Source organism: Apium graveolens, chromosome 6, assembly GCF_009905375.1.
Source record: "Apium graveolens cultivar Ventura chromosome 6, ASM990537v1, whole genome shotgun sequence".
Classification (NCBI taxonomy): Eukaryota; Viridiplantae; Streptophyta; class Magnoliopsida; order Apiales; family Apiaceae; genus Apium; species Apium graveolens.
This window is the reverse complement of record NC_133652.1, coordinates 157,028,497-157,051,708: the sequence shown is the minus strand read 5'-3', so window position 1 is coordinate 157,051,708 and position 23,212 is coordinate 157,028,497.

Genomic DNA, 23,212 nt, shown 5'->3' with positions numbered 1-23,212 from the left:
AAATATGCAGACCTAGCCCGAAAGGACAAGGAATATGAAGTAGGGGACTTAGTACTGTTGAAAGTATCCCCTTGGAAGGGATTAATGAGGTTCGGAAAGAAAGGAAAACTAAGCCCAAGATACATTGGACCTTTTGAGATATTAAGACGGATTGGAAAGTTAGCTTACGAGCTAGCCCTACCCCCTAACTTGCAACAAGTTCATAATGTGTTCCATGTGTCAATGCTAAGGAGGTATCATCGGGATGCCAGACACATAGTGGAGTACGAGCAGGTGGATATGCAGCCAGATCTAACTTACGTGGAGAAGCCAGTAAGGATTATGGATAAGAAGGAGCAGGTGCTTCGGAACAAAGTGATCAAGCTAGTCAGAGTACTATGGCAGAATCATAACGTGGAAGAATCAACTTGGGAACTAGAGAGCACAATGCTAGAAAAGCACCCCCATTTGTTTTCTGTTTGATCCCGGGACGGAATCCTTTTAAGGAGGGGAGACTGTAATAACCCCAAAATTTTCAACTTTTTGTAACCCTTGTGAATAGTGTTTTAGCTGAATGAGAAAACTTTTCACGCCACACTATGTAGGGGTTCTGTTATGGATATTCTGGGATATTATTAGTACTCTATGAAGTATATAAGTGTATGTAAAGATCGTCAGAATCCAATTCCGAACACTTTGGTTTTTCCCGGAAATCCACAAGATACGGAGAGAATTGAGTATAAGGTAACAGGATAAAAAGGATTTAAATTAAAGGATTATAATAGAGGATCATAAAAAGGAATATAATGTATTGAGAAAGGTTAAGGGAACCTAAGTAATAAGATCCCGGGTATGATCCTTCAAACGATAAACGAGAACGAAAGTTAAGCGAACCGTATAACAGATCAGCGGTCATTAGGCAAACGATTAGGAAGTTAATCAAAGGGATTAGTGGGAATGATGTCATCCAACCAATAGAAAGAGGACAAGGAAGGGAGGATGACATCATGAGGATGACACAAGCATGACAAGGGAAGGAAGGAGGTGTGGTTGAATGAGAACCACACAAATTCAAGGGCAAGAAGGTAATTGACTAAAGCAAACACAAAAACAAATCAACCAAGGCTTGTTCTTGAAGAGCTCTCGGCTTTTTAGAATTTTAAAGGCAAAGAATTTCAAAACTCAAGATCCAAGCCTCCTAAATTGGTAAGATAATTCCCTAATCATCTTCATGCTTAGTTAGGACTATATCATGAGTTTAAGCCATTAATTCCTTCTCAATCTTCTTCATTTAATCAAAGAAGAAGACAATGAATAGTGTTTTCAAGTTTTTAACTTGAAATTTTTCTTGTTTTTCTTGAAGATCCAAGCATTCTTAAGATTTCTCAAAGCTTCTTAAGGCTTCCTAGCTCCTCCCACCACTTCAAGGAAGGTATACCATCTCCAAACCCTAGATTCCTATATATTATAAGATGATTTTGATTAGTAGGATGATATTGTAGCTTGTTGTTGTGATTAGAGTTTGGGATTTGAAATGGTAGTGAAATGGAATGGTAAATGTTGTGGTTTTGATTAAAAGAACTTAATTATGATTAAAGTTAAGTTTAGGCATAAGTATGATTGATTAAATTGAATTGGTTGGGGTTGTTATGATGTGATAAGGATGGATGTTGGTTGTATGTTGGATTTGAGGTTGATTTGGGATGGTTTTGAATGGTTTAAAATATTGGAAATCGCGTAAACATAGCCGTCGTAATGTCCGATTTTCTTTGGACTGTTTTTGTGCATAGCATTAGGACCCGAGAACCCCCTGCTAGATTATGACCACTGCCATGATTAGATAGCTCATGTTACGAGCTTCGTTTTGATATGTAGTTCGTTCGATTCCGATGCACGGTTTAGGAGAAACGACCGTTTCAAGTAACGGCGTTTCGCGAACGAAACTTTTCCCCTCGCCTTACTTTGAAACATAGGTTAAAGACCAAAAAGGGTTAATTAATGTATGAAACATTTATGGTAAGTGTGTTAGGCAGTTGGTAAGACACTCGCGAAGGAATCACTTTAAAACTCATAAAGGTTAAATTATTAAAAATGGTGGAGCCGAGGGTACCCGAGTGACTTAAGCGAATCAGTGAGCGCAAAACAAGCGTTAGAGTCTAAGTTAGTTAAAGTATAGATTTACAAGTGATTTTGGTTTAATTCCAACTTACTTGTTATTTATAGGTTACCAGACTCGTCCCGAGCCTTTTATCACCCCGAGTCGCTCAGGCAAGTTTTCTACCCGTTATAACTGTTGTTGTGATGAATATATGTATTTGCATTATCTTGCGATAGATGCATGTTGGTTAATTAGCAAATGATGCAATATATTGAAGCATGCTGCTATGGTATAGATATGCATGCCTGTTTCGCATTCTTTCCATATATATATCTGTTGGTTCAGTTGATAATACCTATGCTAGAGGATAGCGGTAACTTGCATATACCCTTAGTATAGGGACCCAAAGGTGAAAATATTTTCTAAAACCGGGAGTCGAGGATCCCGAGTAGATTTTGTATATATGGATATGGATATATATATATATATATATATATATGGTTATAGTTTTCCAAACTATTAATCGAATAAGGTTTATTCGATAACTTTAACTTTATTTTATTATTGAATATTATTTCGAATATTCATCCGAGGACTTATGACTCCTTTATTTTATTATTGAATATTATTTCGAATATTCATCTGAGGACTTATGACTCCTTTATTTTATGAATATTATTTATAATATTCATTCGAGGTATTATGACTCCGCTTATTACTGCAATATATTCTTTATTTTATTAAAGAATAAGGTGTCAATAATCAAACTTATTTTCGATTATTCAAATAAAGATAATACTTTCATATAAGTATATCTTTGGTTATTTAATACTCATTTCAAGTATAAGTTTAATACTTCTACTTCAATTAGTTTTATAAAGATTATTCTTTATGGGAATATTATTTAAATAATAATATTCAGTCATTTTCTAAATATTCTGGGGACTGATTTACTTCATTAAATCAGCTTTACTCCAAACACTCTATAAAGTGTTTTCGAGTCTTCAAAATGATTTTTAAAGTCAGAGCGGATCCCAAAACTCATTTTTATATTTAAGATCTTCCTTTTTAAGGGGATTTAAATACTCGCTCAAAACCTGGGGAATCCGGCTCTGTGGTGTATTTTATATTCGCAACGAGGTTGCAGTTTTGGTAAATGAATTGATTACTTGCCCAATGTTCGGGAAGTAAGCCCATCTAATTGAGTCGGCATAAGCGACATGCCGGGGTACGGTCTATGAAAGTGTAAGTGGCTGGGTGGCAGTCCATCAATGCGTAAGAGGCCGGGTGGCGGTCCAGCACAAGGTCCTTATGTGGCCAGGGTGATGACCGGTGGGGGATTCATCCATCTACTAGTAGAAAAGGTTACTTATTGGTATCTTTGCCTGATCAGCAAGATATCTGGTTTATGCCAAAATTCTTTTCCTTTCCAAAATTCATTGGATGTTTCAAACTCTGTTCATACTTTACATAACAGAGGTTCCAGGAAATGTTTAAAGAGATATATATGTGGATATATATATATCGGGACTAAATAAAGTATCTCGTAACTTTTTTTCATTCAATAATATTTCAAAGATTGAATCTATTCAAGTCTTAACTTGTGGTCTCATCTATGGGATGTTTTTCTTAAAACTTATAATACTTTGAACGGTGGTAGTTCAAGTAGCTTTATAAATGATATAAGTGTAGTGAAGTATTGGTAACTTCATTCCTTGTTTTTACTTATATCTAGTAAGTAATTATCTTACACATGATAGAGATTCTAGTAAGTATCCATTTAGATACTTATATTATTGTTATCACTATGTATTATCTTGCGAGCTGTAAGGCTCACTCTTGTTTTATTTCTTCATCACACAACAAAAGTTAGGAGAGATGGCCAGACTCCAGCAGACCCAGCGCAAGCGCGTGGGAAGCGTCCCGCGTCTTCCCGATGATGTTGTAGCTGCTATAGCTGCAGAGGTAGATCTATTTTAGTTCAGACCATCTACTTTTGAGAATCAAATTATGTATAATTATAACTTGTGGCAGATAATGGCAATTAACTGTAAATTTATCAAGTAATCATTTTGGGTTGTAATAACTGTTAAATGGTGGATTCAAAGACTTGTACTTATTTCAATTTCATCTCTGAGACTATAACGGGTTGTGGCGTGTGTTAGTGTGGGGTCACAGCATAAGGTTATTATTATTAATTAAGTGAAGTGATATTGTGGAAAGAAAGACCGTGACGACCCGGATCCCCGACCCCGGATCTGGGGGTGTTACACTTATCCTGTTTTGGTTTGTCAGAAGTTAATTTCTCTTTAACTTCTGATTTATCAACATCAGACTTTACAGCTACAAACTTAACAGGATTTACCTTTGGCTTTTGTTTAACAACTATAGGCTCAATTTCTACAGTTCTTTTATCATTCTTATCATCTCCATAACCTAAGCCCTCTTTCCAGTTTCCACTACTTAACAAATTCTGAGTTATTCTACCAGAGTTAGTCCAAGTCTTGATAATCTCTCTTTCCTTTTCTAACTCAGTTTTTAGAGATTCATTCATTTTAAGCACTTCATCTCTAACATAGAAAGCATCATCTCTATCATTCTGAGTTTGATGGAACATAAGTAACTCTTTTTCTAAATAATCATTCCTCTTTTTATAAGCAAGATTTTCAGAAGTTAATCTTTCACATGTTAAAGTTTGATCTCTATAACTAATAAACATGGTTTTAAGATATCTTCTCAACTCAGTAATATCATCAGTATGAAAAGCATAAGTTGTTTGAAGTACCTTTAACTCAGCAGCTTCAGAGCTGCTACCAGCCTTTTCCATCAAGGCATAGTTCACCTCACTTTCAGAATCTGAACTGTCTGTCCAGCTTTTCTTCTTTGTGACAAGAGCCTTGCCTTTGTCACTCTTCACTTTCTTGCAATCAGGAGATATGTAGCCTTTCTCACCACAGTTGTAGCATTTGACATTTGAGTAATCTCCTCTGTCAGACTTTCCTCCTTTGCCTTCAGATTTTCTGAAACCTTTCTTATCAGAACTTGCACCTTTCCTGGAAAACTTCTTTCCCCTTCTGAATTTCCTGTATGGAATATTTGTGATTCCTTTCACCGTAAGAGCACACAGCTTCATCATCTCTTCATCAAGGTCCATCTCAGATAGACTTTCTGTTTCTGAATCCTCATCACTATCAGGTTTTGATGACTCAGTATCAGACTTTGTGATGAGAGCCTTTCCTTTGCCTTTCTTTGAGACAGCCACTTTAAGGGATTCCTCCTCAGCCTTAAGAGCAACTATTTTTTATTTTCTCCCATGCCTCTTGCTTCTTTGATCCATCTCAAGTTCATGAGTCTTGAGCATACCATAAATTTCATCAAGAGTAGTTTCTATCACACCCCCAACTTAAACAGCAAAATAAATATAGCTATTACAATATTTTAAATTAAGAATGCACAACCAACTCCAAGATCTTACAGTTTAGAGTTTGGAACAGCCCAACACTACCAACTATTACATCTGATTACAAATACCGAGTCCTCACACAACTATTATTACTTATTCTACCTGAGCTCGAACATAAGCATCAGCGTCACAAGTCTTACGGGCAGTCTGCTTGAATCTAACCATAGCTGCTAGCTGTAATATCAGGGTAAAGCAAGAAGTGAGCCAAATGCTCAACAAGTGCTAACAGTACGACACAAAACATAAATTGAGATATACTTTTAAGAATGACAATAGAAAGTCATAACCAAAGGTAACGAGAGATAAAAACTATGTGAGATGGCATTATTTTGCTTGCATCAAAACAATTTTAAAATCATGTCTTAATCAAAATCATTTTATGACGCTACGGATTAAAGCCGGTGATCAGCCGCGAAGTAATCCCGAACCTCGCTGGGTTCTAAAACATTAATGGGAATCCCTAGGCAACTTTTAAGCCTAATATAAGTGTGGAAAGGACTCGCGTCTCAGTCCAGATCCACCATTCAAAGAAAACATTTATCCCCCTTTGGGACTGAAAACCCACATTTTATTTATTTCAAAAGCTGATGCCGAATTGTAACAAAATCTCTTTTAACAGTAAACATTTTTATTAAGGAATTATAGATCAACTCGAAACATGGGAAACAAGGTACTGAATATCAGAGCCGTGATTCACAAAACTATTCTCTATTCAAGTAATTGAATGGTTTTCATATATCAAAGATTTAGACAAGAGGATTTAGTGAGGCTAATGGATAATATGAAGGGTAATGCCAATTTGGGCTCAAAGCAATGGTTTCTCATCAAGGTTCAAGTGCTGGATCATTAAGAATGTAAGCTTCATGAATACTAAGGGTGTTAAGGTATGAAGAATAATCTTTAACTCAGGACATATCAGAATGGTCAAGCTTTAGGATAAGAAAGAGGGTATCAATCAATGAGGAATCAAGCTGGTAAGTATCTGACTATCAGAATTCAAAGTAAGGTTCTATAGGGGTTCAAGTATCAGGATGAGATATTAATACTTAGGAAACATCAACATGTTAATCAAGAGGATCCATCAAGTAATATGTCAACTCTTCATTTTATCATGGCATTAAACTATCATGAAAGACTTTTGAACTACTTGCAATACGTACTCGAGGGTTCATGGCATCTCTATGTAACTCAAAGATAAACAAAAGATACGCTTGATTTAAATATATCAAAATGACTCAGGATAATTGCATCGATATATATATGAACTGTTTATAGTGAATGCGAAGGTCAAGTTGAATCACTTGCCTTGAGATAGGCTGGTCTGGTCTGACTGGTAGGAGTAACTGGAGCTTCACTCGACTTTTATGGCAAGTTTTCCCTCGTCTCGAGATCCTATATAAATAATAATAATCCTCATTATAATATATTCTCACCAACTTAACCTATTTACAACTCAAAATTAAACACGGATGGCACTTAGGCCTATATGCACTTAATTTATATTCACCTTTAAATTATAATTGCACACACATAGCCACATATTCACATATCATATATTAACACCAAATAACACCATATATACCATAATGCAACACTAGGCTTGGATGATCTCGACTCACAACTTAAGTCACTTGGTCGCTAAACTAGACAAGGTCTTCTAATTTTGGCTTCCTAACTCGATGTGCCTTTCCTAAATTATCCAAAACCTATTGACCCTCACTTGTGCCTTTTGCTCTACTGACCTTATACTATCTTAAAACTATGGTGGTCGACCTAATACTCACTTCTAAGTGTTCTAAAACTATGTGATAAGTGATACTGCTCACTGGTGCAAATTTCAGAATGACAACTATGGTTTCTTGAGTACATTAGACACTCTTAAACTACAATTTTTCCTTCAAAACTTTTACACAAGACTCTCCTGACCTAAGGTCATCTCACAAACTTGATGTGGCTCAAGGGCCTGGCTTGGGCCTTCTTGGGCCTAAGCTAAAAGTCCAAGGTTCCCCTATTTTTCTGGGCAGAAAATGCCCTGACTTGAATTAACTTGTGACACATGGTTCTAGCTCATATCCTATGAACTATGGTTGGAAAAACTTCTCTGACATACCCTCTAACTAAGGCCCAATTGGGCCTAATGAGTGCCTACCCATGACATGGTCAAATCTCCCTATTTCTAAGTTGCAACAAAACTGTCCCCTGCTGGAAAGATTTTGTGATTCTACTTGTGCACCTAATCAAATGACATGCAAACCTCCAACCAACTCCTAAAACCTTTTATATACTCCCAATACTAACTTCTGGTAGCTTGGGCCTCAAAGTGCACACCAATGACATGGTCAAAACTCACTATAAACCTCAGGGTGCTATACTGATTTTTCTGCAGAAACTATAACTCTCATTTTCCAAGGTTTTGACTTGACAAACTCAACTAACAACAACTCAATACTTAAACCAAGACTTATACATGGTAATCTACTGAACTAACTCCCTTATTTTCAAAATAAACTTGGGTGAGATCATCCATGCCCAAAAACAACAACATGCAACCAAATATATAACATGCAACTCATGGAAAGCACATAACAAGATTTCGGCTAGGTATAAAGTTTTAAATGCTTGCAAAATCGACTTGCACCTAATACTCATCCTTAATAATCATGAAATATAACTTCTTTTAAGTATTAATAAGAAATTTATCATGAAAACAATCTATTTTAAGCACACATATTTCGAATTTATAGATTTTTAAACATAACTACATGATTTCAAAAAGAGTAGCATGCAAAACATGGTTGATCATCATTTTAAAGTCTTAAAACTAACATGCATGGCTAAACATAAATATATAATGAAATCTCAGTAGCATGCAAAGGATTTTAAAGCATGATATCTCCATAAAACACTTAGTTAGCACATATACATAATATATCTCATAGAGAGCTCTTGAATTCACAAGAATCAAGAGTTTCTCTTTGGAGATCACATAAGAACTACACATGCATCCATGGAACTTCAACTTCCAAGTCACAAAACACTTGGAAAGTATATAAGATGAATGTAGGTAAAAGATTTACACTTGAGAAGATGAAGAATGAATTGAAAAATGGAAGGGGGGTGGGGAATTGGCCTTCGGCCGAGAGCAATGTGGGAGGGGGAGGAGAGAAAATTTGTGGGGTGTTGGAGTGTGGAATGAGAATGACTTCTCCCACTTTGATTTCTTTGTTTTATACTATTTAGTTTACAAATGATGAGTGGAAGTGAGAACTTACAAAAATGTCCCTTGGTTAAAGTTAGGCCATTTTGCATGCAAGGCTAAGGTAGTAATTTGGTAATAATCAAATGAGTTAGTGGGGTTGGAAAAGTCTTGTTTGCCCTTTGAGAGAATAGAAGGGTGATTTGCATGCATGGTCTCTTATGTAATTTGATAAATATAAAAACTAAAATTTATAATGATTTATTTTTATAAAATAAAATACAAGTTCAAAAATTATAAAATTTATATCATAAAATAACTTGGATTTTTAGAGACTTTATAAAATCATTTTCAAAATTTGTGAACAAAATACCTTTTAAAAGAAATTTTTTCCAAAGCTTAGAATATTCCTTATAAATCAAAAATAAAGAAATTAAATAAACTCTTGCTTTGAAAAATCATATACTACACAAAGCAAATTTATAATGCAGAAACTTTCACTCACACTAGCGTACAATTATTGAATATATTTTCATTTGACTTTAATATTATACCAATCCACAAATAATATTACATAAAATGCCGGTCGTAACAGTTTCATCAAGAGCATAATTGTCTCTTATAGTTGGGGCCTTCAAATCCCAACTTTCAGGAAGAGCTAAAAGGAATTTGAGATTAGTATCTTCAAGATCATATTCCTTATCCACCAGTGACAGATCATTCAAGAGTTTGACAAATCTATCATATAAACCAGTCAATGACTCATCAGGTTTTTAGTCAAAGTGCTCATACTCTTGATTGAGTATAGTCCTCATGTTCTTCTTAATTGAATCAGTTCCTTGGCATCTTGTCTCCAAGGCATCCCATATCTCCTTTGCAGTCTTGCAGTTAATTACCCTGTTTGACATGACATTATCAGTGGCACTATGCAGCAAATGTCTTACCTTTGCATCCTTTGCAATAGATGAGATATCTTCAGCTGTATATTCACTTTTCTCCTTTGGTACAGTCTATGCTGGCTGATCTGCAACTATAACACAGAGCTTGGTTAGCTTGTGTGGTCCTTCATTAATTCTGTCAAGGTATTCTGGATTTGTAGCTTCCAGAAACATAGACTTCCTCACCTTCCATATGGGATACTCAGAAGGTTTCAGTATGGGAACCCTAATAGTCTCATATCGATTATGGATTTGAGTCTTTGGAGTTTCTTCAGTTTTGGTGGGCTTGGTTGGAGTTTGTACTTCTTCAGACATGATTGTTTTTGGATCTTTACTGTATGTATGTTAACAGATAGCTCTGATACCACTTAATAGGTCACACATACTGTAGAAGGGGGTTGAATACAGTATTTACTACAATCAAATCGAATATAAGAACTTAAGTAATAGAAAATAGATTTTATTCAACACAATAAACTCTGTTATGAAGAACTGTCCTCTCTTAGTGATGAACAAATTATCACGAGAGCTGCTAGGGTTACAATAAATAATAATTTCGATTATGATAACACATATAGTGTAAACCCTATGTCTGTGTTTATATACTATACAGTTACAAGATAATCTTCTAATTGATATCGAATACAATTCCGCTTCCTAATATATATCAATCAGTTATCTTTTCTTCCAAGTATTCTATTCTTTATAGAATTCTTCTCCATGCATATCTCTTCTTATGTTTGTCTTGATCTTCTTTCCTTTCAATCAGCCGCCTTCCTTATCTGAACGTCTCCTTAAGTCCTGATATTATCTCCTGATAAATATCTCCTGATAACTTAAGTTTTGACAACTTAAGTTCTGATATCTTAAGTCTTGACTTCAGTATAAGTACTGATTTCTTGTTAAGTACTGATTTGTCCTATTAAGTAAGATCTGAAAACTAAACACATATCATATTAGACATGACATCACAAATATATCTAACAGTGAAGAGAGTGAAGAAGAGTTATTGGACATGGGGAGAAGTAGGTTCCAGTTCAAGATCAGGCATGCCATTATGGGCATTTTCAAAACATTGTGATGAACACTACTTCAAGACAACCCTGATCCAACTCATAAATTAGACAAATTCTGCTCCTCAAACCACTACAAATTCAAACACCAAGAAGCTCCTTCAAGCACATCTTATTTCTCTGCAACTACAACAAATTCAAGGCTTCCAACATGCTAGAGATGTCAACACCATCAAAGGAGATATTGATGAGATGAAGAAGGCCATTTCTGACAAAATGGACTCTAAGCTTCTAGAAGCTACGATGCTTGACATCAAGAGACAACTCAGGAAAAATTCTGATCTTGTCACAAAGATAGATGCCTTGGATACAAGGATGTCAGCTATGGAAGCATCTCTAACAACCATTCATCTGCATCAAGCTCAACAGACAGACTTGCTTCAGAAACTGGTGGCTGCACAAACCTCCTCCTCTACTCAACTTGATGATAACAAAAAGGGGGGAGAAAGGACCAAGTGAGGGGGAGAAGCTTCACATTCAAATCAGTAAAGTAATTGTGCCTGCAATTGCTTTCAACAAGCCACCAGTAACAGACAGTATTGATCTGATAAATGAAGTAGCAGCTAGTTTAAGAGCAGCTGAAAAGGAGCAGTTGAAGCCAATCAACTAGGAGAAAATTGATGAGGGCATTCAGAAGAAGTTTGGGCTAGTAAAGAAGCCAGAAAAGTCAGCCATTCAACACTCTCAAGTCAGACAAATCTCCGTGAATGAAATGAGCATGAACTATCTGGAAAGGGGACAACCATCCTGCATCAAATATCCAAAGGCTGAAATAATTCTGAAGCCAAGGGTAAACTATCCAAAATCATCATTAAAGAACCCTTTGGATACAGTGTATGAGACACCTAAGCCTGATGAGAAGAAGCTTTTGTCAAGATCAATTGCCTTTTACAAGAATCCAGCTGATTCAGCTTTAAAAAGGAGGATTACTAAAGTTTTCAGGAATGGGAAAGAAATTTGTGTGGTCGCTGGACATCCTTAATTTGCTCAAGCAAAGAGAGAAGAAAAGGCAAGATTAAAGCAGGAAAAGAAGCAAGCTATTCTAGATTCTAAAAAGATTAAACAAAAGAAAGAGCAAGTTGCTATCTTGGCCAAGCTACAAGCTGTGAAACCAATACAACAAATTCCTGCACAACCATCTGAAATCACTGAATCTCATGATCCAAAGAAGCAAGTTAAACCACAACAAAAGAAATCTCAGAGATACAAGGAATTGGCCAAAAGAACCAAAAGGAAATTGAACTTTGTTGGTAAGGAATTGGAGGATCAGTTTCCCAAGGAATCCACTCCAACTATAACTCAAGCATCAAAACCCTCTGTGGTATTTGAAGACATCAAGGTGGTGGATCCTTAAAGGAACATTCATGGTGAACCTATTGTGCCTAAGGATGAACTAATAAACTGGGAGAGCCTACCAATTCCTGACTTCAATCTGCCAATCCTTAACAAGCCAAAGAGAACAAAGTCAAGAGCAGTCAAGAAAGTGAAGTTGTCACCTCTCAAATCCAAATCTCTAGTCAAAGCTCAATCTAAAGTCAACAAGGGAGATTACATGTACTTGTGTGACATCAAGGAATTCTCTAATCTAAATCTCTATCTAGATGAACTAGAAGAAGTGAGAGGGATTGATGCATATAGAAATCTACCTGAAAGGTTAGTTTTCAAGTACAAGGGAGGAAAGGAGATTCAATGGCCACTTCACAGGATCCTTCAAGAAAGCCAAGTTGTACTGATAAAGGTTTATTCATCTTTCAAGAAGAACTTTTGGTTTAATGTAACTGCAAGAAGACTGGTTCTAAAGAAGATTGAAGAACTGAGGAGTATTAGAGCTAAAGATGCACTCCCAAAGACTCTAATTATTCTTTACACAGGGAGAAGAGTGCATCTAAGGCCCCACTGGCTGATGGAGTTCATGGATGACAAAGGAGTTAGAAGATTTTTAAGATTAGAAGACCAATTGAGCATCTCTAGCAATGAGACTCTTTTGGAGATGCAAGAAAAGCTAAATCTCTCAGAATCTGATGAACTGGAATTCCACAGACAGCTCCAAAATCAAATAAATGAAAACAACAGAAAGCTTGGAAAGAGATCCAGACCTTCAAGGAACTAGATAAATCTGCTCAGGCTAGAGGAGCACCTTGAAATTGACTGTGAGTAAAACTTTGTACATTTTGTTACTTGAAGCACTTTACAGTATTATCTACTTTCTTTTAATGTTGTATTTTTAGGGTGTTTTGTTATCATCAAGTCTCTCTTAATTTATGGCTATAATTCCAGTAGACATAAATTGGGGGAGATTGTTGTGAATATGTTGTGAAATTGATGATTTCATTAACAAAACACCTTAGTAGATTTTACTAAGTGAAAAATGTAGCACTCGACGGATAAGGATTATAGTCCCGCCGGATGACTCAATATAGTCCCGACGGATGATGATTTATTATCCATCGAGTGAGTAGCTTATGTAACAATAAGTCTGTAGCACATTTCTGCATACACATTGTTTAGATTCTGTAGTAGTACTCAAGTCATGTTGACTTTAACTAGATATGCAGAATAGGTTGATTAATTGTACATAGATGATGTCTTCTAATTCTGCATAAATGAAATGAAGTCTAGTGCCATATTGCTACCCGATGGATAATCAACAATGCCATTCGACGGATGATCAACAAGACAACCCGACGGATAATCATGAACTCGACGGATGATCATGAACCCGACGGATAAAGAATTTAAACATCTGTTGACACTGACAATACAGTCACATGCATCGAGTGTATGCAAATGGAATGTGAAAGCCTATTCAATTGGGTTTTAGAGAACAAAGAAGCATTGCCATTTCCATGCTATTATGAAGATATTTAAAGATGCTGGAAAAGAGTAATGAAGTAGCATAGTATTAGACTTGATAGTTTTTGTTTTATTATCCAGTCTTATCACTTTGTTATATTGGTGTTATATAAACCAAGAAGTAGCAAATAGAACAACTGACTAAGCAACCAAGAGAGAAACATTTGTAAGCTGTATTCTTAGCATTTCTCTGCAATCTTAGTTGTTAAAATTTGTAAGTAGCTGTGAGCTAATTGCTACACAGAGTTCTCTTGATATATTATATATATCTCTGGTGGATACATTCAAATCCACCAGAAATTTTTTAAAGACTTGTGTTTTTAATTACTTGTGTTTTGATTCATTTCAAGTTATTATTCCGCACTCTGCAAATCAACTCACACTGATATATATATTTAAGTTAGAACACTTTTTATTTTTGAAAAAGTTTCAAGAATTCCATTCAACCCCCTTCTATAATTCTTGTTGCATTGTTAAGGACTATCAATAATGTACACGATTGTTCAGCGATTCATGTTCAGGATAGTTTGTTTTGTATGTCAAGTTACAGCTAATTGTTTGTAGAGGATTACAGCTGAGATGTACTTCTTTCATCATCCACAAACATTGTTTGACCGGCGAAGGTTTGGTACCTGTTTCAGTCACAAATAAATAACATTAACTATCAGGAAATTTATAGAGTGAACCTTGGATAGAGTTTCATATGATCTGAAGTGCACGCCATACATTGGCTCTGCTTAGGATTCAATTGGCTAAAAGAGGACTTGGTAAACAGTATATCTGGTTTCTGATTCTCCTTGCCACTAACTGCTTGTAACAATGAATTTTCATGCATTTTGTTTTATTATCCTGTCTTATCACTTTGTAATTTTGGTATTATATAAACCAAGAAGTAGCAAATAGAACAACTGACTAAGCAACCAAGAGAGAAACATTTGTAAGCTGTATTCTTAGCATTTCTCTGCAATCTTAGTTGTTAAAATTTATAAGCAGCTATGAGCTAATTGCTACACAGAGTTCTCTTGATATATTATATATATCTCTGGTGGATACATTCAAATCCACCAGAAAGTTTTTAAAGACTAGTGTTTTTAATTACTTGTGTTTTGATTCATTCCAAGTTATTATTCCGCACTCTGCAAATCGACTCACACTGATATATATTTAAGTTAGAACACTTTTTATTTTTGAAAAAGTTTCAAGAATTCCATTCAACCCCCTTCTGTAATTCTTGTTGCATTGTTAAGGACTAACAATAATATAGACGATTGTTCAGCGATTCATGTTCAGGATAGTTTGTTTTGTATGTCAAGTTACAGTTAATTTTTTGTAGAGGATTACGGCTGAGATGTACTTCTTTCATCGTCCACAAACATTACTTGAACGGCGAAGGTTTGGTACCAGTTTCAGTCACAAATAAACAACATTAACTATCAGGAAATTCATAGAGTGAATCTTGGATAGAGTTTCATATGATCTGAAGTGCACGCCATACATTGGCTCTGCTTAGGATTCAATTGGCTAAAAGAGGACTTGGTAAACAGTATATCTGGTTTCTGATTCTCCTTGCCACTAACTGCTTGTAATAATGAATTTTCATGCAAACTTGGTGGATTAGATCCGGTTATAACTAAACAAAAGAATAAAGAAAAATTTATTAATGTATCCAACATAACTTATAAGGAATCATAATAGCGGTCACATGAGATATCGTGCAAAAATTCAAAAAATAATAGGGTATATGAATCATTGTTGATGGATTTAGTCTGGTCATTCCCTATACGCTGGAGATTAGTCATGTTTGAAATAATAGAATTACATTTCTCCCACGAACACGATATTTTGTATCTGGTCCGATAAAATCAACAAATCAGTTAAAAAGAAATAGGGAAATATAACCATGCCGCTGAAACATGAGAATTAAAACCTTGATTATCTGAGGCATCAGATGGATTCGAGGTTTTCTCTATATTACGTCCACAAACACGCTTGATGTTAGATATATTTGAGATGTCATGTCTAATATGTTTCATGTTTATTTTTCAGATCTTAACAAACAGGAAATATCAGTACTTACTGAAATCAGTACTTACTGGAAGTCAGAACTTAAGGATATCAGGACTTAGATTATCAGAAGATAATATCATAAGATGGATATCAGAACTTAAGTACTGGAGGACTAACAGTTAAGGAAGGAAGCTGATTTACAGGAAAGAAGATGGAGACTAATACAGAAAGAAGATATGCATGGAAAGAGTTAGAGGACTTAAAGAATTGTATAAGATATCTGATTGATTTATTTTAGGAGACAGAATTATATTCCATATCAATTAGAAGTTATCTTGTAACTGTGTACTATATAAACACAAACATAGGTTTACACTATATGTGTTATCATTATCAAGAAGATCATACATTATAACCTAGCAGCTCTCGTGATATTTGTTCATCATTGAGAGATAACAGTTCCATTGCAACAGAGTTTATTATATCGAATATATCTATTTACTATTACTTGTGTTCGAAATCGATTTGATTGTATTCTACACTGTATTCAACCCCCTTCTACAGTGTTTTGTGACCTAACAAGTGGTATCAGAGCCTATCTGTTAATACACATACAGCAAAGATCCAAAACAATCATGTCTGAAGAAGCAGAAAATCCAACCAAGCCCACCAAAACTGAAGAAACTCAAAAGACTCAAATCCACAGTCGATATGAGACTATAAGGGTTCCTATACTGAGACCTTCTGAGTACCCCATATGGAAAGTGAAGATGGCTATGTTTCTGGAAGCTACAGATCCAGAATACCTTGACAGAATTAATGATGGACTGCATAAGCCAACCAAGCTCTCTGATGTAGTTGCAGATCAGCCAACAAAGAACGTACCAAAGGAGAAAAGCGAGTACACAGCTGAAGATATCTCATCCATTGCCAAGGATGCAAAGGTAAGGCATTTGCTGCATAGTGCCATTGATAATGTCATGTCAAACAGGGTAATTCACTGCAAGACTACAAAGGTGATATGGGATGCTTTGGGGACAAGATTCCAGGGAACTGACGCAATCAAGAAGAACAGGATGACTATACTCACTCAAGACTATGAGCACTTTGACTCAAAAAGTGATGAGTCATTAACTGACTTATATGACAGGCTTGTCAAACTCTTGGATGATCTGTCACTGGTGGACAAGGATATGATCTTGAAGATTCAAATCTAAAATTCCTTTTAGCTCTTCCTAAAAGTTGGGATTTGAAGGCTACTATTATAAGAGACAACTATGCTCTTGATGAAACTACTCTTGATGAAATTTATGGTATGCTCAAGACTTATGAACTTGAGATGGATCAAAGAAGCAAGAGACAAGGGAGAAAGTCAAGGACATTTGCTCTTAAGGATGAGGAGGAATTCCCCAAAGTGGCTGTCTCAAAGAATGGCAAAGGAAAAACTCTCATCACAAAGTCTGATTCAGAATCATCAAGTTCTGATGATGATGATTCAAAAACTGAAAGTTTACCTGAAATAGATGCTGATGAAGAGATGATGAAATTGTGTGCTCTTATGGTGAAGGGTATCACAAGGATAGCCTACAGGAAATTCATAAGGGGAAAGAAGTTTTTCAAGAAAGGTGGAAGTAGTGATAAGAAAGGTTTCATAAAATATGAAGGAAAAGGTGCAAAGTCTGACAGAGGAGACAACTCAAAAGTCAAATGCTACAATTGTGGTGAAAGAGGCCACATATCTCCTGACTGTAAGAGAGGAAAAAGTGACAAAGGCAAGGCACTTATCACAAAGAGGAAAAGCTGGACAGACTCTTCAGATTCTGAAGATGAGGTGAAATATGCCTTCATGGCAAATGTTGATGGCAGCCCTGAAACTGCTGAATTAAAGGTACCGCAAACAACTTATGCCTTTCATACTGATGATATTACTAAGTTGAGATTATATCTTAAACCATGTTTATTAGCTACAGAGATCAAACTTTAACATGTGAAAGATTAACTTCTGAAAATCTTGCTTTTAAGCAAAGGAATGATAATTTAGAAAAGGAGTTAGTTATGTTCCATCAAACTCAGAAAGAGAGAGATGATGTTTTTTATGTTAGAGATGAATTGCTAAAATTGAATAAATCTCTCAAAACTGAGTTAGAAAAAGAAAAAGAGATTATCAGGACTTGGACTAACTCTGGAAGAACAACTCATAACTTATTAAGTAGTGGAGAAACTGGAAAGAGGGCTTAGGTTATGGAGATGATAAAAGTGAAAAAGGAACTGAACAAATTGAGCCAATTGTTGTTAAATAAACTGTTAAGCCAAAGGTAAATCCACTTAAGTTTGTAGCTAAAACTGTAAAGTCTGATTCTGAAAAGATGAAAGAGTCTGTGACAGAAGTTAAGGAGAAGTCAACTTATGACAAATTAGAACAGGATAAACCAGCTGAAGTCAACATAGGCTTAATGACTAAGAAGCAGCTTAAATATAAGTTGAAAGAAATAAGGAATGTCAACAAGGTTAAGGGAGCTAGGAAAAATATGAATGGAAAGTAAGGTGTGAATAAAAGCAATAATTATATGCATGTTCCTAATGCTCCTAGAAAAAAATGTTACAACTATGGAAACTCTAACCATCTTGCTTCTTTTTGCAGGAAGAATAAGAATATAAACTCTTTACCTCCTAAGTCAGGAGTTAAGAGTCAGTCTGTTAGGTTTAAGCCACAAAATCCTTGTTTTCATTGTGGTAGTTTATGGCATTCCAGTTATACTTGTAAGTTTATACTATGATTATTATCAAATAAAACCTTCTTTGAAGAAAGTTGCTTTAATTCATTCCAGTGTAAAATCTGATGCAAAGTCTGATATAAGTTCTGATAAACAGCATGTTAGCATAAAATCTGATATTAAATCCGCTGCAAATGCTAACAAACTTAAAAAGGCCAAAGGATCCAAGCAAGTCTGGGTCCTTAAAACTAACCATTAGTGGTCTTTGTGATTGCAGGGCAACAGGAGAAATATCCTAGTTCTGGATAATGGATGTTCAGGACATATGACTGGAAATGAAGCCCTACTCTCAGACTTTGTGGAGAAAGCTGGCGCATAAGTTTCTTATGGAGATGGCAACATGGGAAAAACTCTGGGATATGGCAATATTAATCTTGGGAATGTCATCATTGAAACAGTAGCTCTTGTCTCAGGACTTAAACACAATCTGCTAACTGTGAGCCAAATCTGTGACATAGGTTATCATATGGATTTCTTTGAAGAACACTGTGAAGTTGTAAGCAATTCTACAGGCAAAGTGGTTCTAAAAGGTTACATGCATGGTAACATATATGAAGCCAGACTTTCAACAAGTACTGATGGTTCTACAATCTGTTTGTTGAGTAGAGCATCAATTGAAGAAAGCTGGAATTGGCACAAAAGACTCTCTCATTTAAACTTCAACAACATAATTGATCTTGTAAAGAATGATCTTGTGAGAGGACTGCCAAAATCAGTATTTGCTCTTGATGGCCTTTGTGATTCATGTCTGTTGCAAGTGTTTTGTTCTTAAGACTCATCCTGAACAACTGTCAAAATTTGATCTAAAAGCTGATGAAGGAATTTTCGTTGGATATCCACTTTCCAGAAAAGCCTTCAGAGTCTACAATTTAAGAACAAGAGTTGTCATGGAATCTATCAATGTATCTTTTGATGACAAGAAGATTACTGGACTTGAAGATTTCAATGATAACGATCAGCTGAGATTTAAAAATGAAGACTTAAATTCTGATTATGTAAATTCTGATGAGTTAAACTCTGAACCTGTAAGTACTGATGTCATTGAATCTGTGGTAACAACTCCAAAGGAAAATGCACCTGTCCAGGGGGAGCAAGCTGAAGATCCAAACATATCTCAAGACTCTAAAGAAGCATCAACACCTGACACTGGCTCTTCAAACTCTGATTCATCTAGTTCTTATGAGCCAAATTCTGATAATTCTGGAAGCTCTGATACTTCAAATCCTGAAGGATCCAAGTCAAACTCTGAAGTCTCATAGAGCATAACTACAGGGGGAGCATCAGAAAATGCTGATGGAGACAACATGGATCATGGGGAAGGATCCAGTTCTAGAAGTCAACTTCAATCTGTAAGGAAGTGGACCAAATCACATACACCTGACTTAATTATCGGAGATCCTGAAGCAGGCGTCAGAACTAGAACTGCAACATCAAATGAATGTCTCTATCATTCTTTTCTATCTCAGACTGAACCAAAGAAAGTGGAAGAAGCTCTTCAAGATGCTGATTGGGTGCAAGCAATGCAGGAAGAGTTAAATGAATTTGAAAGAAATAAAGTCTGGACCCTAGTGCCAAGACCAAATAATAGATAAGTTGTTGGCACAAAATGGGTGTTCAGAAACAAAACTGACAGTGATGGCATAATTCTAAGGAATAAAGCAAGGCTGGTTGCTAAAGGCTACTCTCAACACGAGGGTATTGATTATGATGAAACATTTGCACCAGTTGCTAGATTAGAAGCCATAAGGATCTTTTTGGTTTATGTTGCTCACAAAAGTTTAAAGTCTTTCAAATGGATGTGAAAAATGCTTTTCTTAATGGAGAATTGGAAGAAGAGGTCTATGTTGAACAACCTCTAGGCTTTGTAGATTCAAAATTTCCAAATCATGTCTACAGGCTTGACAAAGCACTTTATAGCCTTAAGCATGCTCCTAGAGCATGGTATGAGACTTTAGCTCAATTCCTTCTAGAAAGTGGATTTCACAGAGGTACAATTGATAAAACACTGTTCTACCTCAACCATGGAAATGACTTACTTTTGGTACAAATATATGTTGATGATATCATATTTATTTCTACAAGTGCCGAACTATGTGAGAAGTTTGCGAAGCTAATACAGTCAAGATATCAAATGAGTATGATGGGAGAACTTAGTTATTTTCTGGGCCTTCAAGTCAAGCAAACTGAAGAAGGTACTTTTATCTGTCAATCCATATACACCAGAAACTTATTGAAGAAGTTTGAAATGCAAGATAGTTCAACAACATCCACTACCATGGCCACTGCAACCAAGTTAGATAAAGATACTGGTTCATCAGTAGATATTTATAACTATAGAGGTATGATTGGCTCTTTACTATATTTAACTGCAAGTAGACCTCATATCATGTATGCTACCTATCTTTGTGCAAGATTTTAGGCTGATCCAAGGGAACCTCACTTAATAGCTGTGAAAATAATTTTCAAGTACCTTAAGGGTACAGCTGATCTGGGATTGTGGTATCCTAGAGAATCAGACTTTAAGCTAATAGGTTACTCAGATGCAGATTTTGCAGGATATAAAATTAACAGATGTAGAGTGGCATTGCACTTTGTTCTAACAGATCAACAACTAGCATATATCTTCACAAAACCACTATGTGAAGCTACCTGTACAAGACTGGTAAATGAACTTGAAATGGTTTCATGTTCTTTCTCTAAATCTGCTTAGTTTTTGTTCTCATGCATCAGACTTTATGATCAGTATTTATAGATTGTTTTATTTTCATATAATATGTGCTTAAAATTGAAATTCATTAAATGCTGATTGTTATCTGTTATGGATCTTTAAACTCTGATAGTGTTTTGAATGTTCTGTGACTATTCAATCCAATGAGGATAACTGTGCTAGCTTCTGACCTAGTAGTCATTAACATACTAGAAATCCCATATTTGAATTAGTTGTTTATGTGGATACTCATTAACACAAGCAAATTCTGATTTTGAGCTTAGTCAAGTTTACTTTGTGTATCTTATTACTAAGTCACAAACTAGATTATTGCTTCTTATCTGTTAGATTCTGATGTCAGTAAATCTTAAGGATGAACTAAATGCTGATAAGCCTCACTTATCAAAAGAAAAGAAAAGAAAATAAAAGTTAGGTACTCCTTTGAGATCTAGATTAAATATGTGGAAGGGAAGACCCAAGTGCATTGTTGGTATTAAGTAATATGCATTAGAAAACCAAATAAATTTTCTTGGTGACTTTTCACATTCTCTGATTACTGGAGAAATACTCTGACAACAATATAAATTATGATAAGCAGTCGTGACTCACTTACACTGAGAAGCCACTGTAAAAAGGAATTTAAAAGAAGCATAAAATAAGCACAAACAGTTGAGGTGGACTCTTGCATAAATTTGTTCTATAGTAGACTTCATGATTGATGACAAATTTTAAGCACTTTTCTTAGTTATGCCTTATTTCTAAGATGTACTGAAGTTTATCAGACTTTAATCTTTATATGATATTTTGTTAAATGCACACACTTCCACTCCATATGAATGATGAAAATTACTATGGTGATTAAGTTGTTTTTGACAAACAGTTAAGTGTCATTTGCATAAATTCTGAGGACAAGTTCTGATGGAAGTTCTGATGATTAAACTCTGAAGAAAACAAGTCAGTATTTGTATGAAGAATCACAAAACAAGATATTCACTTTTTGAGTTCAGAAGCCATATTCAGATGACTGTTAAAATAGGATATAAGTTAAGTTCTCATATTAAATCCTGATGAAATCCTTGATGCTTACGTGGCATTTTTCTTTACTTGACTTATTTGTGATAAAATCTGAAACAGTCATATTTAAATCAGACTATATTTGGGTAAGATAAAAACAGTCATAATCATTATGGGTTAGTGGTTAACGTGTTTGTCCTGAAAAATTGCATGTGCACGGTAATTATTGCTTATTTTACGTGCCCATTAACTTATGCTTTAACTGTTTACTGACTGTTCACACGTTGCTAGGTGTAAACTGTATCCCATGCTTCAAAAATATAACTATTAAGTGGAGAGAGAGTATATATATGGGAGTTAAAAGATTTTCTAATCTTTTACGTACTTTTCTATTCTTATTCCCTTTTATTCTCTCTCTCTCTCTCTCTCTCATATTCTCTGAAGCGTTTTTCTTTCAGGACTTTTATCAAACACCTTGCAAACACTATCTTTCTCACTTAATTTCTACATAGATGGCACCAAAATACTTGATTTTCAATGGAGCTAAGTTTGTTCTTAACAACTACTCGTCTATTCTTAACTAGGCTGACGCTTTATCGGAACTTCACTTTATTCAGGATTTCCTTACTAATTCTGATATTAGGTATGCTTTGACCCAACCTGAAGAATTCTCTGGAACTCAAGTGCTGGAGTTTTGGAGAAGTGGAATCTATGATGATGGTGGTGCTCAAGGGTCCCCAAGTATTATCTTTTCAACAGGGGAGGATGAACATGTCATGACTTTGGCTACAGTACGCCAAGCATTGCAGTTGCCTGAGAACTGTGCTTATACAACTATTGAGGAGCCAGTTCTTTAAAATATGATGGCCAGTCTGGGGTATGAAAAGATATTGGCAAAGCTGGGTCAATTGAAGAGATCCAACATAAGGAGGGAATAGAGTTTCTTCTTTGACTGCATTACAAAGACTTTCGCCAACAAATGTTCTAATTTTGATGCAATCCCCATACGCAGTCAACAAATCGGGTATGTTCTCATTAATCAAACTGATTTTGATTATGCAAGTGCTTTTTTAGGCTTTATTGGGGATAGGATGATAGAAGATAGGAATA